The sequence below is a fragment of the Cnephaeus nilssonii genome (assembly GCF_951640355.1).
Source record: "Cnephaeus nilssonii genome assembly, chromosome: 2".
NCBI lineage: Eukaryota > Metazoa > Chordata > Mammalia > Chiroptera > Vespertilionidae > Cnephaeus > Cnephaeus nilssonii.
In genome coordinates, this window is record NC_137073.1 from 50166047 (window position 1) to 50183323 (window position 17277).

The window sequence follows — 17277 nt, forward strand, 5'->3', positions numbered from 1 at the left end:
TAGTATCTGGGGTCCAGGCTTGGCTCATGCCATATACAATACAGTCTGGAGTGCCAACAGGGGCAACTGCAGACTACTGCTGGGGTGTGACTGTCATTGTGGCTCTAGTTGTACAACTATCTACTTGGTTCTCTCTCCCTCCTGGTAGTCATAGGAATCTATCTTTCTTTCTATCTGTCTATATTCTTTCCCTTTCTTTCTTCCTTCCTTCCTTCCTTCCTTCCTTCCTTCCTTCCTTCCTTCCTTTCTTTCTTTCTTTCTTTCTTTCTTTTCTTTCCTTCTTTCTTTCATCATCTAGCAGTCTATCTATCATCTATCTATCTATCTATCTATCTATCTATCTAATTGATGTAACTATAAAACTCTATATTATAATTATACTAGAAGCCCGATGCGCGAAGATTCGTGCAGAATGGGTCTTCCTTTCCCTGGCTGCCGGCACTGCCTTTCCGCTCCGGCTCCGGAGCCGCCTCTTTCTGCTCCAGCCCCACCTTCCCACACTGCCCAGAGACCCTGAGTGGCTGGGGTGGTGTGGAACACCTGCGTTGTCGCCATGGTGACGACGCAAGCATCCTGCCCCCGGCTGCTCGGCACCTGCATATGCAAATTAACCCTCCATCTTTGTTGGGTTAATTTGCAAACTCACTCCTGATTGGCTGGTGGCCATCATGAAGGTACGGTCAATTTGCATCTTTCTCTTTTATTAGTGTAGACTAGAGGCCCGGTTCATGAATTCATGCACAGGTGGGGTCCCTTTGGGTGGCCTGCAGGGATCTGGCTGAAACTCACCACTCCTGCTCATCCTGGCCCCACTGTGCCTGCTGTGGGCTCACACCCAATCAGTCCCAATTGGGAGAGGCTCGTGCTGCCACAGCAGTGCTCGCCAGCCATAAGCCCTATGTCTGGCGCCCTCCCAAGGGGAGTGGCCTGCGGGATCAGGCTGAAACCGGGTCTCCAACATCCTCAAGGGGTCCTGGATTGTGAGAGGGCTTAGGCCAGGCTGAGGGACCCCACCGGTGCACGATTGGACCAGGGAGGGACCATGGGAGGGCTCCAGGGCATGTCTGGCCCATCTCACTCAGTCCTGATCAGCCGAATCCCAGCAGCAAGCTAACCTACCGGTTGGAGCATCTGCCCCCTGGTGGTCAGTGCATGTCATAGTGAGCAGTTTAGCAGCCTTAGTATATCATTAGCATATTATGCTTTGATTGGTTGTTCAGTTGTTCTGCTGTTTGGTCTATTTGCATATTGCCCTTTTATTATATAGGATTATTATATAGGATACTGTGTATAATATAGCTCCTCTATATCATATGAACCAGAACAGGCTTCTGTTGCTTGCAACTAAGGACCCTGATGGTAAGCTTTTAAAGGTAAGGATGGGTGCTTCTTTATGTTTAAATCTTTCCTAGCTCCCAGCATAAAAGCCCTGCATAGAGCAGGTGCTCAAAACACGTTTGTTACATGAATAATGAGTTGATGCACAACAAAGTGTTAGTGGATGATAATGACTTATGGGGCAATGCTTCTAGTAACATCAGCATTTAGATGCAAGCCCTTAATGTGCCAAGGCACTGGTCGTAACCCATTAATGGGCCCTGAAATCAATTTAGTTGGTTGCTGCTAGCACTTAAAAAAAATGAAATAGACTCAATTATAATAGAAAACAATGGAAAATAGAGTGCATCACAGTTACAAAGGACAAGGACTATTTCACAAAATATTTGTCTTGATTGTGTTTATGTGTTTTGCACATACATGCATGTGTGGACACATTTTGGGTTGTGGTGTTATTAGGGTCTAAAAATGTTTGGAAACTAAGGCCATAGGATAGATATGAGTAATGGTCCATGTGTCGAGGGAGGGATTGGGAGACAGCATTCTAAATTGTCTCAATGGTGGCCTGCACCACAAAACATGAGGCAAGTCCCAAACTCACACTGTTGTTAGACAGAAAGGTAAGGCTGCAATTCACATTAACCCTCTCACTCACTCGCCCTCCACACACATAACTTTTTTAGGCAAGAGATATTTTTTTTCTCAATCATCTATTCAAAAATATAAGGTAGCTACACCTGTGTAAAAATCTAGTAAAACTTATTAATTGGTGCGCCTAAATGTTCTGTCTTAGGAAAATTTTCCATATTAAATAATCACTAGTGTATTTTCAAGTATAAAAGGTTTACAGTAATATGCCGATGTATCTGTATTTCATAATCCTGTCTTTTTTCTAATCCCCCTCATCTTCATTCACATGTGCACTTTACAACTTAAACAGGATTTGTGTGTGTGTGTGTGTGTGTGTGTGTGTGTGTGTGTGCGCGCGCGCGCACGCGCCTCTGATGAAAGGGCACATCTAGGGGATCAGCCTTACATATCTGACCTAAGCGTCCTTGGACGTGGCTGCCTGGAGTTTGAAAAGGTCGTCTGCAGTGAGGAAATGGGTCAGATGCTGAGAGACACACACAAGACACCAAGCCATGACATGTGTGACAGGAGGTGCAGTGAGGAGAGAAGCACCAGGACCCAAATGCTTCAGAGCTCCAGGTCCCCAGACAGTGCTGTGCTGTTTCTCTGCCTCTCGTAGCCTTACCCAAATCACTCAGGCCGTTTTTCATTTGGACAAGTGACTTAGTTCAGGTTCCCTAGAGGCTGACTTTGAGATAGGAATTTATGGGCAAGTAATTTATTAAGAAAGTACTCCCAGGAGAAGCTGGAAGGAAGTAGAGAAAGCACTGTAAGAGAGAAGGGAGGTAATGTGGGATTTCAGGCAGTCTATAGATTCAGAGCTCTCTTGACCTGAAACCCAAAAGCTGGACTTTAATTGTCCTGCACCATTAGCTTTGGGCTACCCTGGAGGGGACGCAAACTCCCAGGCATGCCCAGTTTCCTGTGTGTGCAGCCCAGTAGCCTGAGGGAGTCCTCGGAAGAAAAGTCAGTAATGAGGCCCCAGAAAGCAACAGCACAACACCACTAGCACAAAGACACTTAGAAATGGTCAGAGGGATCTGAGGGCATTGGGCTGGATTTATAGCATCTGCTATGATTTGAGTGGCTATCTGTGCCTACAATTAAAAGGACTTTTATTAATGCATTGACATAGTTCAAGAGAAGGAACAAAGGAGACGAGCAAGGTTTTTACAAAAATGGAAAGGCATCCCCCTGAGAGGGACTTTGGGCACATCCCTAAGTTCATATCAGAGAAAGCTGCACATTGAAGCTTCTCAAACTTTCTAACCACCGACAATGGAAATGTTCCATCTTAAAGATGCATTGTATAAGCAAAGGGAGAGAGGCTGAGAGCCTCTTTTTGCAGTAGTACTTCAGCTAAAGTCTTAACCAGCCATCATGCTTAGATGGTTCTTCATGGCAATTCTTGGATCTGAAGTGAGATATGTCCCTTAGCCTAGTGCCTACTTTTTTACTTATCACTTCCATTTCAATTTTTTTCTATCAATGGACTCAAATCTAAAAGTACTAGTGACCACACATAATCTTACTTTTTGAACCCTAAGGATGATTGCATTTCCTTTATTCCCTAATTCAAGCTGGGCATGCTTTTAGTTTAAAGTACATTTGTGGCCTGACTTGAATTTAAGATGCCCTCATCTATCATTATGTAACTTTAAAAGATGATTTATTTCAGTGAGGGATCTCTTCTCCTTGTCTTATCTTCTCCTACCCTGTTAGTCTTTTGTAGTAATAGCACCATCCCTATAATCAGAGTCAGAAATGGGGAAAATGTAGAACTGGAAAATTTCCCCCTTTCCCTTGTGAGGCATGGATGGAACTGGAGAGCATTATGCTAAGCGAAATAAGCCAGTTGGAGAAAGATAAATATCACATGATCTCACTCATATGTGGGATATAATGATCAGCATAATTTGATGAACAAGAATAGATCCAGAGACAAATGGTAGGGGAAGGGGGGGCGGTTAGAGAGCAACCAAAGGACTTGTACGCATGCATATTAGCATAACCAATGGACACGAACACTGGGGTGGTGGGGCTTGCCAGGGGTGGGAATGGCTGGGGGGAGTCAATTGGGGGAAAAGGAAACATATGTAAAGCTTTAGACAATAAAAAAAATCTGCAAAAACAATAACAACAACAACCAACAATTGAGCATCTACTCTAAGTTATATTTCCAATTTTTAAGAAAGTTATTGCTGATCTATTCATAGATTTGGTTTGTTTATATATATAGCATTATCCACTAGGTAGCATGATCTATGATACAAATCATCTCTTGAATGGCTTTTAAATATATTTACTATACAGTTTTCTGAATAGTAATGTCAAACAAAAAATATTATGTAATGTTTTTTATTATTATTCAAAAATAAATAACTTCAGCTTTAAAAAAATAAGAAAAGAAAAAAAAGAAAGCCTATTTCAGTTCCCATCCCTTCTCCGGCACCCTGTTCTCCTGTAGTTTCTGCTTTTGGCTTCTGGTTTGATGTCTCTCTGGTTGTTTAGTGTCTATTGGTCATGTAAAGCCCTGAGCTACAGATTTAATCACCTCCAACCCCCTGCCCCCCACAACGCCATTACGCTGGGAAGATGCCTATTTGAATCTTCTTAAACTTCCTCTTCTTCCATCAAAATTTATCATTTACCTATTCTGCATTCTATTTACCTATCCTGTGTTCTATTTATACAAGGTCATTCTTTCTGCTGGATAGCTTGACGATCTTGTCAACTAGTCTGTGATACTGGATTAAAGGCAGTGTGCTAATTCTCCATGTCCCAAAAACTCCTGCCAGCTGTAAGAGAAATATTTTAATGACTCCATCTATAATGAGGTAGCATGGTGTAATATAAACAGTGAAGTCCTAGATTTGGAATTAAAGTGACATTGGATCAGAAGAGATCGGGCGCGTTCAGAGTGGTATGGCCGTAGACAAAAAAATCTCAGACGTATGCCGAAGCAATTTCTTCACTGATACTGCTCCTAGGGCAATGGAAACTAAAGAAAAAATAAACAGATGGGACTACATCAAAATAAAAAGCTTTTGCACAGCAAAAGAAACCATCAACAAAACAACAAGAAAGCCCACTGCATAGGAGAACATATTTGCCAATGTTATCAATGATAAGCGTTTAATCTCTAACATTTACAGGGAACTCATACAACTTAACAAAAGGAAGATAAACAACTCAATCAAAAGATGGGCAATGGACCTAAATAGATACTTTTCAAAAGACAGAAGGAAGGCCAAGAGACATGAAAACATGCTCAAAGTCACTAATCATTTGAGAGACGGGGAGAAAAAGGAACCCTCTTGCACTGCTGGTGGGAATGCAGACTGGTGCAGCCACTGTGGAGAACAGTATGGAGTTTCCTCAAAAAACTAAAAATGGAACTCACATTTGACCCAGTAATCCCACTTCTAGGAATATATCCCAAGAAACTAGAAACACCAATCAGAAAGGATATATGCATCCCTATGTTCATAGCAGCACAATTCACCATAGCTAAGATTTGGAAACAGCCTAAGTGCCTATCAGCAGATGAGTGGATTAAAAAACTATGGTACATCTAAATAATGGAATACTATGCTGCAGTAAAAAAGAAGGAGTTATTACCATTTGCAACAGCATGGATGGAACTGGAGAGCATTATGCTAAGTGAAATAAGCCAGTTAGAGAAAGATAAATATCACACGATCTCACTCATTTATGGAATATAATGAACAACATAAACTGATGAACAAAAACAGATCCAGAGACAGAGAAACATCAATCAGGCCATCAAACCTTAAAAGGAAGGTAGGGGAGGGTGGGAGTAAGGGGGAGAGATCAACCAAAGGACTTGTATGCATGCATATAAGCCTAACCAATGGACACAGACAACAGGGAGGAGGGTGTAAGGGCATGAATGGGGGGGGGCAATGGGGGGTTAAGGATACATATGTAATACCTTAATCAATAAAGAAATTAAAAAAATAAAGTGACATTGGGTCAAATCCATCTCTCCTTATTAACTAAAAGATCATGCATTGTTACTTAACCTCTCCGAACTTGTCTAACCTGCCTTTACACAACTGTAAAAAGGGTATACTAACACTTACCTTTCATATTTTGGGGCCTATTTAATTAAAAATTATAAAGAGTACTTAGGTTAGTGTCTTCTATATATACACTGTGTCATATATTGTTGCTAATACAGTAACAATATTATAAACCAAATCAGTGACTCAAAGTACTGCTGGCAATCTCAATGAACAAATATTTCTCAGACACTCTGCACAGCAGGAAAGAAGTACAGTGGCACCTATTAAACTAGATTCTACTTCACTTATGCCCTACACCAGGTCTTGTCTAGTCTATTCACTCACCAGCCAACTATCCATTCATTTATTTACTGACTTATTTATGTACTTATTATTAGGTATAAAAGACGGGGCTGGGTACTCTGAAGGATACAAAGATAGGTGGTATATAGTCTCATGTTGGCATATAATTGAGTGTGATAAAGTCTTTACATATTTTGGATGTTAGAAAGGCAGGAAGGAGGGAATATCTCGATCCTCTCTGAAGTTTGTCCATGAAAGTTCAGAGGCAAAGAAGAGAAATAAATCTATATCTTTCAGGGAAGTTAGGGAATAGATCATTTTCAGATATATAGAGGTAATAGATTATGAGTTGAGCTCCAATGATGGACACAATTGATATGCAACAGACTCGTAGTCAAGGGCATCAGGAGAGCAAGGAAGGAACAAGGTGCTGAGGGGATGAAGTAAATCCATGGCCACTTGAAATGTGGTCAGATACTAGCCTATCTTGCCAGGGTGGGTTTAGTCACTTATTGGAATCACACTAGACTGGATGAGAGTCAAAGAGAAAAGTATGATGAACAAAGAGTGGAAGGAAGAGTCTGGGATGTGTTGCCGTAGTAACTTGTACCAATTCATAAGCTGGGAAGAAAAATTCAAGTGGCCAAAAAAGTACAAGGACTACTCTAGTTTATATATTAGATATTCTAGCTTAAAATGTGTAATCACAGAAACACTAAAAAGTTTTACAAGGTAGATGCTGCAGTGCTTACCATCTGAACTCTAGAGGCAGAAAGACCAGAGATTATATTTTCTCCTTATCACTTATCAGCTGTGCACCTTTGGAAAAATTATTTACCTCCCCACAACTTAGCTATGCCATCTGTAAGATGGGCAAAGGCTAGCATTTGCTCATGGGATGGTCCTGGACTGTGTGTATAAGCTCAACACAGAGCTTGGTACATAATGGGTAGGCAATGAATATAAGTTATTTGGGGTTTGGATTCTACATGTCTGGAGGTTTCCTCAAGCTTATGCAGTCTGTTATATGGTTGTGCCTATTTTTATGTGTTTAGCTAGTCATAAAAATAACTTTTAGACCAAAGCAGAAAGAAGTCAAGTTGAGCCCAAAGAATAGTAGCACACTTATGAGTAATTTAATCTCTTTGGAACCTCCTTTTCTCTCCTATTTGTAAATTATTTATGGGTCTGTCCTTTTGGGAAGAAGTCCAAACACATGTCCAGCTTACTCAGGCTCCCAGAGCATCCCTCTAGGGCCCGAAGGATTGTGGTTACATGGTACGTGTTCAGTCAGGATTTGTCTTGATGAACAGCATTGGAAATGTGGCTAATGCCAATGCAGATATTTGGTATTTGTTGGATTGAATTAGCAAATAGGTAATATTTCTGAGAAAATGTATAAGCAAAAACAAAATAAGGAAAGTAAATAGGTCATTGATTCATCGATTTACTCAGAAATTTTACTGAACAGCTACGGTGCGGCAGACACTGCTCTGTGAACTGGAAGTATGCAGAACAGTGGGTGCAGGGGTGATTTCTAGAATACTTAACAGCCAGTGTCATTTGAATAATTGTCAGAACTGACACTGGTGGTGGTAGAGCAGTGTCCTGGAGGCGCTCTTCTCTGCCAGGTGTTATGCCTCTGCCAGGTGATGCCCCTCAGAAGCATCCAGGACCAAGGAGGGGCTGGGGTGGTAGGAGACCGTTTGAGGCATACACAAAATAGCTATATAGACTAGTCAAAATAATAATTTAATACTTGGAAACCTTTGTTTTAAAAAGCCGGACATACTAATGCACCTGGCACTGAACAAGACAGACCAGGCCCCTTCTCATGGGCCTTCCTTTTTGGAGGAGCTACTCCAGTGGCATCAGATGGCGTATTTCCTGGGAGAGCACAGAGTCTCTTCTAGTCACAGAGGCCAAGTTCCTTAGCTCCACAGCCTGGGGCCTTGATAGTGTCAAGTAACGTCGTGCCTAAACCCATACTTGGCAAGTTATTTTTATCCTCAGCATCTTTCATATTTTTTCTATTCTTATCTTAGATACAGTTTGTCATTTACTATAAGTTTCTTCTCATGGACAAAGCCAATTATGATAGGTGTGTGGGTCTTTCGAGTTGTTCAGTTCTTAAGTTCTTTTTGGTTGTGAGGACATGTATCAACCACCCATCAGAAAGACAGCAGCCAATTAATTTCCACAAATGGACCCTCTATGGTGTTCCCAGTGAGAATTCTCATTATAGAAGGGGGAAAAAAAGGATGATTTAAATTACCCTTTAGGAGAAGTAAATGGCAAATTCATCCTTTAATCTATATTAAGAAAAATTTACAGTGATTCCATGTCAGAGACTAAAATAAACGCTATCCTTCTTTGGTAGCCAGAGTGAAAATTCAGGGAGGTCTGTGGACAATTAGAAGGGCAGATGGCTTAAGCAGAGTATAATCAGGACAAATATGGCTATCTGAGGATAATTGAATTTAAGAAAATGAAAAAGATAACATCACTCCAGTCTAAAACAAATTCAGTAATTTTTTTCTCTTGTAAATGAGCATTATATGATAACAGAGAATTATATGGTGCCTGCCTGAGCCTCAATAATCAAATCAGTCTTACACGTGGAAAGAAAGAAAGAAATCACAAAAATAAAGCTGTGGCCCAGGCATTTAATCACAATTGCCTATATAATCCACAAAAGGAGGATTTTATGTTGAGAATCACAGGGATGATAATGCAGCGATGGCAGAGCGCTCTGTATCCATTTGTGCCTCCCATGTTCACCATGAAACTGTCAGATGAATTGTTACTGCTAGATCTGTTCTCTGGCACTTATAGGAAAGGCTAAGAGAACACAGCTTGTTGTGGAGGCTATTTGTATAAAAATGAAAACTTTGACATGTAGATGGGATGCATTTGATGTGCAAGCTTTTATGAAAGGATAAATGGGGATTCACACAAAAATACTTCCCTGCTGTAACCTCAGTTCAAGTGTCTCTTTTCTCTGTTTGGTAGTTTCAGACCATGAAGACATAGAAGCCACTTGGGCTAGAAGTGGGTTTGCTTCACACAGGAGAGCAAATTACCACTCTAGTCCATTTCCTGATGATATCTTGAGCTACTAAATACGGGGATAGATAAGCTGATCATAATTCACTTTGTGAGTGCATAGAATAGCTCTCTTTAATAAACAAAACCTTCTCAACTAATGATGGGGTTATGTCCCGATAAGTGCACCATAAGGTGAAAATATCATAAGTTGAAAATGCATTTAATACACGTAACCTACCCAAACATCATAGCTTAGCCTAGCCTACCTTACACATACTCAGAACACTTACATTAGCCTATAGTTGGGTAATTATCTTGTTTTATCTCAAGAGTAATTGCCTTCCCCTTACTAGAAGCAGGAGACACAGATGGGCATTTTTAGACATGATGGAATGGGGAAACACAAACACAGTATCCAAAAAATGATGGCAGCACAGTACACTGTAGAGTGTTGATTGTTTACCCTTGTGATCCTTGGCTGACTGGGGTCTGCAGCTGGCTGCTGCTGCCTAGCATCATGGAGAGAGCATCATACCCACAAATTGCTAGCCTAGAAAAAGAGAAAAATTCAAAATTTAAAGTACAGTTTCTACTGAACACATATTGCTTTAGCATCATCTATACTAATAAAAGGGTAATATGCTAATTAGACTGGGTCGACCGGACATCTTCCAGATGTCCAACTTCCTTCCGGACAAAGCCACAGTGGCGGGGGCCGAGGCAGAGGCAGTTAGGGGTGATCAGGCTGGCAGGGGAGCAGTTAGGGGTGATCAGGCTGGCAGGGGAGCAGTTAGGGGCGACCAGGCCGGCAGGTGAGCAGTTAGGGGGTGGCCAGGCTGGCAGGGGGCAGTTAGGGGGCAACCAGGCTGGCAAGCAGAGGCAGTTAGGGGTGATCAGGCAGGCAGGTAGAGTGGTAAGGGGCGATTAGTCAGGCTGGCAAGGGAGCAGTTAGAAGGCAACCAGGCCAGCAGGGAGGAAGTTAGGAGGCAACCAGGCCGGCAGGGGACCAGTTAGGGGAGATCAGGCAGGCAGGCAGGTGAGCAGTTAGGAGCCAGTGGTCCCAGATTGCGAGAGGGATGTCCGACTGCTGGTTTAGGCCCCATCCCACCTGGATTGGAGAGGGTGCAGGCCAGGCTGAGAGACCCCCCACCCCGTGCATGAATTTCATGCACCAGGCCTCTTGTCCTATATAATAAAAGGCTAATATGCAAATTGTCCCCTTGGGAGTTCGACCGACTGGGAGTTCAACCGCTTGCTATGATGTGTCCTGACCACCAAGGGGTGGTGTGGAACTAAGGATGGCCCTGGCTGATGGCCAGCAGCCCAGGAAAGGAAGGCCCCTATCATCCCTGATCGCCAGCCAGGCCTAGGGATTCTACCCATGCACGAATTTTGTGCACTGGTCCTCTAGTTTTAAAGTAAAAGAAAATCATAAATAGGGACTGTATATACTAAATACTTTAATCATCAATGTAAAAATTAATGTTGTTTAAAATATTGATAAGAAAACCAAACCCAGAAGTGTAAATTAGCACTTGATCTGTTGGTCTGCATTGATTAATGGAAGAAAGTCAACTGTATGTACACCTTCCTTTACTATCTTAGTTTTTTACAGGAATTAGTCTTTCTCTGTATATGTATGTGAGAGGGAGTGGGGGTTAGGAATAGCTATTTTTTAGAAACCCATATTGCTAAGAAAGATGGCAAGAAAATATTTTACAGATAAGAGCAGACACTTATATGCTCATTAAGTTTTTAAGAGCAGTCTTAAGAAATAAAAGATTTTTCAGTTCTTTTTATAGTGAAGGCTCATCTATACTAATAAAAGCATAATATGCTAATTATACTGGACAGCCAAACGACCTTCCAGATGTCCTTCCAGACAAAGCCATGGTGGCGGAGGCCAAGGCAGAGGCAGTTAGGGGCTATCAGGCAGGCAGTGGAGCAGTTAGAGGTGATCAGACTGGTAGGCGAGCAGTTAGCGGGTGATCAGGCCAGCAGGGAAGCAGTTAGGGGCATCAGGCTGGCAGGCAGGGGCAGTTAGGGGTGATCAGGCAGGTAGGCAGAGGTGGTTAGGGGCTATCAGGTAGGCAGGCAGAGGGGTTAGGGGCGATCAGGCAGGCGAGCGGTGAGAAGCCAGCGGTCCCAGATTGCAAGAGGGATGTCTGACTGCCGGTTTAGGCCTGATCTCTGGAATCGGGCCTAGACCGGCAGTTGGACATCCCCCGAGTGGTCCCGGATTCCCGGATTGGAGAGGGTGCAGGCTGGGCTGAGTCCGCGCCTCCCCCCCCCAACCCCGCCACACAAATTTCGTGCACTGGGCCTCTAGTTATATTATGTATTCCCTAAATATTAGTAGATTAATTAGTAGATGTGTTAGCCTAATTATTTGGCCTAAGTATAAGTATTTACCTATTTATAGAAGTTGCTATACTAAATAATATTCCTCTCCTCTCCCTTCCTCTTTTCTCCCCCTCCCTATTCAGACTCTCCCTCCCTCCCTCTTTTTTCTTCCTTTCTTTTTTTAATCCAATAGGTATTTATTAAGTAGTCATTAGTATTCTATACATTATAAATGTAAAACACCAGGATCAGATGAAAATGTAATAACAAATATTTACTTGTTTATTCAACTTCCATTATTGCAATTATAGAGAATAAAACATGTTTCTATTAAATCACAGGGCTCATAACCTAAACAGAGAAGGCTAAATTCCATATCAATTTTCTTAGACTTCTTTGTCCTTCTGTGGCATTTGAACTTTGTAATTCAATTGATCCTTTAAGTATGCGACTGCTCTGTCTAAAACTCTCCAGTGGTTCTCTATTTCACCCCAATGAAAGCCAAAGTTTTCACAACGGCCCACAGGTAAAAGAAGCTGTCATGTTGCCTCTCTGAATTCATGTTCTCTCTCCCCAAGGTTACGGAATGTGGCTAAAGTTGTACTTTGAGACTTGAATTCCTTTATTATTAGCAAGAATTTTAAGTTGTTAATTAAGCAGGCAATTCAAGAAATAATAAAAGTAATTAAGGAATCTAATTTTACTGATATTTGATTAATGGGGCTGTAGGTACCTTATATTTTCTTCTTCGTATGTTTATATCATTTTCTGTAATACCATGTATTAGTTTTGAAATCAGTAAAAAAATTGTCAGTGCAAAATAAAAAATCTAGGTTAGAAAAAGGGAGACGATTAATAGTGAAGGACAAAGAGTAAACTCATTATACATGGAAATGGAGGATAATATCATTCAAACTTTATAGTCTGTTTCACTGTTTTAGACATACTAGGATTGAAGTAATCAGGGAAAAGTTAGACTTCCAGTAAAGAAATCTCAGGAAGATGTTAGCTAGAATAGGAACAAGCCAAGAAACAGAAGGGAAAATGGCATGCCTAACACAGAGGGTAGCCACATGGATTGATCAAGCATGGGAAAACTAGATTACAGAGAAGGAACCTGGGAAAATATGCCTGGCTTGAGATGCAGCTCAGATCCTTTTCAGGAAAAAGGCAAACAGGAGCTCACTTTCCGTGTCATGTAATGTGAGTGACGCTGTAGGATGCACTGGCGCAGTCCTGCCTGCTCTTTCAGTACTAAGTTAGTTGTCGTACACTTGTGCTTCAGTTCTTTTCCTAACATTTACCAACTGTAGGACCATGGGAAAATTATTTAATCTAGTTGGACAACAATTTCCTTATTTTAAAGTAGGTGTACGAATATCTGCCTTTCCTACTCACAAAACTGTGGTGAAAATAAAATTTTGCCAGCATAGGCAGTGCTTTGAAAACCAGAATGTGTTATTTAAATATAAGATTTTATTTATTATTAACAATAGTGAATGCTGACATCTGTTAGGACCAGGTTTGAATCTAATGGAGTGACACCTGTCCTCCAAAATCAATAGTATAATCAGCAGTTTAATAATACTAAGTGAAACACCTGATAAGAAGATGTATTGAATATTAGAAGAGGTGATATTGAATTGTGGGTTCCTGGACTATCTGGGACTAAGAATAAGGACTCAGATTGTGACCCAAACATCTTCTATGAGCTTCTCTCCCTGCCTTTGCCCCACCCCAGTGCCTAATAGATTTGCATTTAATTTTGCATTATCAGGAAAACCTTGAAAAGTGCAAGGTGGTATTTGCTTAAGATTTTTCACTAGAAAACAAAGTACAAAGGTGAGACTATATGTTAACTGAAATTAAATGATGCTGATCTTTGTCAAATGTGAAAAGGAAATCAAAGGTTATGGGAGGCAGGCCATGAAATATACTCCTCAGCAAATGAGCAGATAGTCTGGTTTAAATGGTGGTGGCCTCTCTTGTGTTGGTTACCTATATAAACATAGATTTTTGGATATTCGTTGCTTCTATATCATATATGCTGGTGATTATCAAATTTATATAAACCTCTAGACCAGTGGTTGCCAACCAGTGTTCTGCGGATCACTGGTGGTCCATGAGGTCCGAAAGGTTGGTGACCGCTGCTCTAGACTCAAGTATCCAACTGCTACTGGTACCTGTTGGATAACTTCATTTAGATGTTTCAGAGGCACCTGAAATTCAACATACTTAAAACAGAATTCTTGATTTCCCTCTAAAATCTGTTCTTCCCTAGTCTTCCCATTTTAGTAAATGACCACCAGCCACTCAATTGTTAAGCCAAAACTTGATTCTCCAGTTGCCCTACACTTATGGAATGTATTGTGATCTCCCCTGCTGTGACTCTAGTCCAAGTCACCATCGTCTTGCACGTAGATTTCTTTAGTAGCCTCCCACCAGTCTCCTGTTTCCTTTCACGCTGTCCTGCCCCCAAATCTATTTTCTGCTTAGCAGCTAAGGTGGTCCTTTTTTTTAATAATAGAAAATATCATGCCACTCTCTTTCTTAAAACAGTACTAAAGCTTTCTGTCAGCTGTTTGATTTTTCATAGTATTGACACTATCTGATATTACCTTGTTTAGTAATTTGTTGTTTCTTCTCTGCTGTACTCACCTGGAATGTAAGCTGCATTGAGGGAAGAAAATCTCTGCCCTAGCATGGGGAACAGCTCCCTGCTGAGCGTTTGTTCATCCCTCCCCCAGCCCTAGCATCATTTATTTTTCAGTACAGGCAATTTCTGAGCCCCAGTTTATCCTTAATCTCAAGAGGGGGTAGTAAAGGTTAAGGATAAGATGAGCATATCTGTTTCAGACATCACTGGATAATAAAAATAGGCAAAAAAATCATTGGTTCGTTTTTAGTTCCCATCAGATTGTCTATGAATTAAAATGACTGCTTCATCAACACCCCCAGCATCAGCAGCATAGATCAGCTTCAAAAGGCAGGATAACCAAAGCCATTCCCTAGCCTTCCACTCTGATGGTGTTCTCACAGATGTTTGCCTAGACATCCTCTGCTTAACTGGAGCTATGACTCTGCTGGTGGTTAAACATCTTACAATGTTGTTGCAGAAGATCTGATTTCACTTTGTTGTGATAACCATATAAATATTGTGATGACTGTTCACTTCATGTGAACAGCTTTCCCATACAGGTTTTGAGATTACCCCACTCTGGCCATAATCTAAAGTCTAGCAACCACAGGGCTGTCTGCCATTGTGTATCAACAGTCATGGTCCCACTGCCTGAAAACGAGTCATTCAAGGAAGCCTGGGTCATCAGTACAGTAAAGAGCAGGGACAAGATTTGAGCTGCTTTGCATCAGTAGTTTTACTGGAGTAGCTTGTCTTTGGAATTGGAGAATTATGTTTCAACAGAAAAGTGTCTGTGTTTTTGGAAAGCTGCTGGTTTTCCATTTGGTTTGACTCTGAAAGATCAAATTTCAAGGAAAAATCCCAACCAAATCCACAAATCCCACCATATTTAATTTTGTTCTAGCAGAACCTCAAACTAAAAAAAAAAGAAAAGAAAATTCTTAGGTTATGCTGACAGAAAACCTGATTAGAATGAATCCATTCTTTTGCCTTAATTGCAGAAATGTCCTTTCAAAGAAACCAATTTTTCTCTTGGAATAATAAAAAATACTCATCATAAACATAGGTATTTAAATCGATTCTCTTCAATATACTACACTTGAATTAAGACAAACCAAGAGTTTTTATATGGAAAATGTTTTATTATTATATTATCCTATATAATAAAACCCTAATATGCAAATTGATTGAATGGCAGAATGACCAGTGGAACACCCGGTCACTATGATGTGCACTGGTCCCTCCCCCCCCACCCCCCAGAGGGAGGCAACTAGCAGTGGTGATCAGGGGGCAGGGCTGGCCGGTGGGTTCCAGGCTGCCAGCCAAAGCAGGTGCCAGCGAGGGCCACCCCCCCCATTCACCCCACCCGCCAGTCGCCCCACAGATCGGCCCTGATCGCCAGCCAGACCTAGGGACCCTACCCTATATATTGGGAACAGTCTCTTAGATTTAAAAATTACAACCTGGCAATGCTACTCTAACACTGAAAAAACAGGATGATGCAGCAATGACATCCATGGACTCTGCCTTGCACATTTTGTGGTCAGCCCTGATTCTGACACTTATAACTGTGTGACAAAGCCAATTACTTAACTTCTCTCTGCTTCAGTTTTTCCACCCATAAGATGGGGAAAATGGTACTACTGCCTCAGAAGGATCATGTTATGTACTACTTTTTATAATTAGGGCAAAAAAATGTAGCTTCCCCTACAACAGCAAGATGCCTTTCACCTGTATGAAAAGTATGGTCACTGGTGCATGCAGCATCCCAGATTGCGAGAAGGATGTCCGACTGCCAGTAGGGTCCTTAGGCCTGGCCGGATCGGGGCCAATCAGGTTCCCTGCCTCCTCCTTCCCTTGCTTTCTCAGTGCCCCACCGCTGGTGCACCTGGTCATCTGCCATGTTCTGCGCCACCCCCTGGTGGTCAGCGCACATCATAGCGAGCGATTGAACTCCTGGTCGAACTCCCGAGGGGACAATTTGCATATTAGTCTTTTATTATATAGGATTCCGAATGGAGTGTATAGTTATCTCGTAAATACTATTACTTTTTTGGAAATACCAAATAAAGTTTAACTAGAAACTTTTAAAAATGATACTTGAATGCCACCTTGACATAGTGCCCTGTGATAACCTAGAGAGGAAGGAAAAGGCAATATAAGGTTTTACTCATTTTGTCTTTGATCAATGAAACAACTGTACTTTCCTTAAAAGTCATTTGTTATTTTTCGTACACAACTTACAGTGTACATAGAATCTACCAGCTGTCTGAGTATTATCTAAGTTGATATTTTTGTGTTATTCCCCTAGTTAGTTCTGAACGTTGGTATAGTAATTGCAATTAAAGCAGAAAGTTGTCCTGATGACTGGACAGAAATTATTTGCAGCTGCTGGGCTTATTACCCTTTGTTTTGTTTTCCTGGGATTTGGATGGTATCTTCATCTAGACAGGAAGATCTGGCTGCATCTGTCATACAACAAAGCAACCCTCTGACTGAGCTGGACTTCCTGTGTAATATCATGAGACCTGCTGCTGGCCTGTCACTGGCAAACATGGGGAATCAATACAGTTGTTTTTCCCCTGGAGTTCTAGATTTTTCTCCAATTTAATGCTTGGTTCAGTGGATCAGGGTTTTCCTTTCACATAGTAGAAGGTTCATATTGCTGGTGGGCTTGACTTTTGTTAATGAAAGGTCCACTAACCCTCAGATCCTAAGAAACCCCATATCTTGAATGACTTCCCTGTGGCAGCTGCTTTTCATAGCTGTGCCTTCTATTTTCTTAGTGGTTTTCTTACTACACACAGAGGAGAAAGTCAAGTTTTTGAATAAATAAGTCAGTAGGCACTCTGGATGTCAAAGTCAAACTGTATTTCCTTCAGGCATTCTCTTCCTATTTGTGGGTGTGTTGTTGTTTTTCTTTTTTAAAAAAGGGAGAAAGTTGAAAAT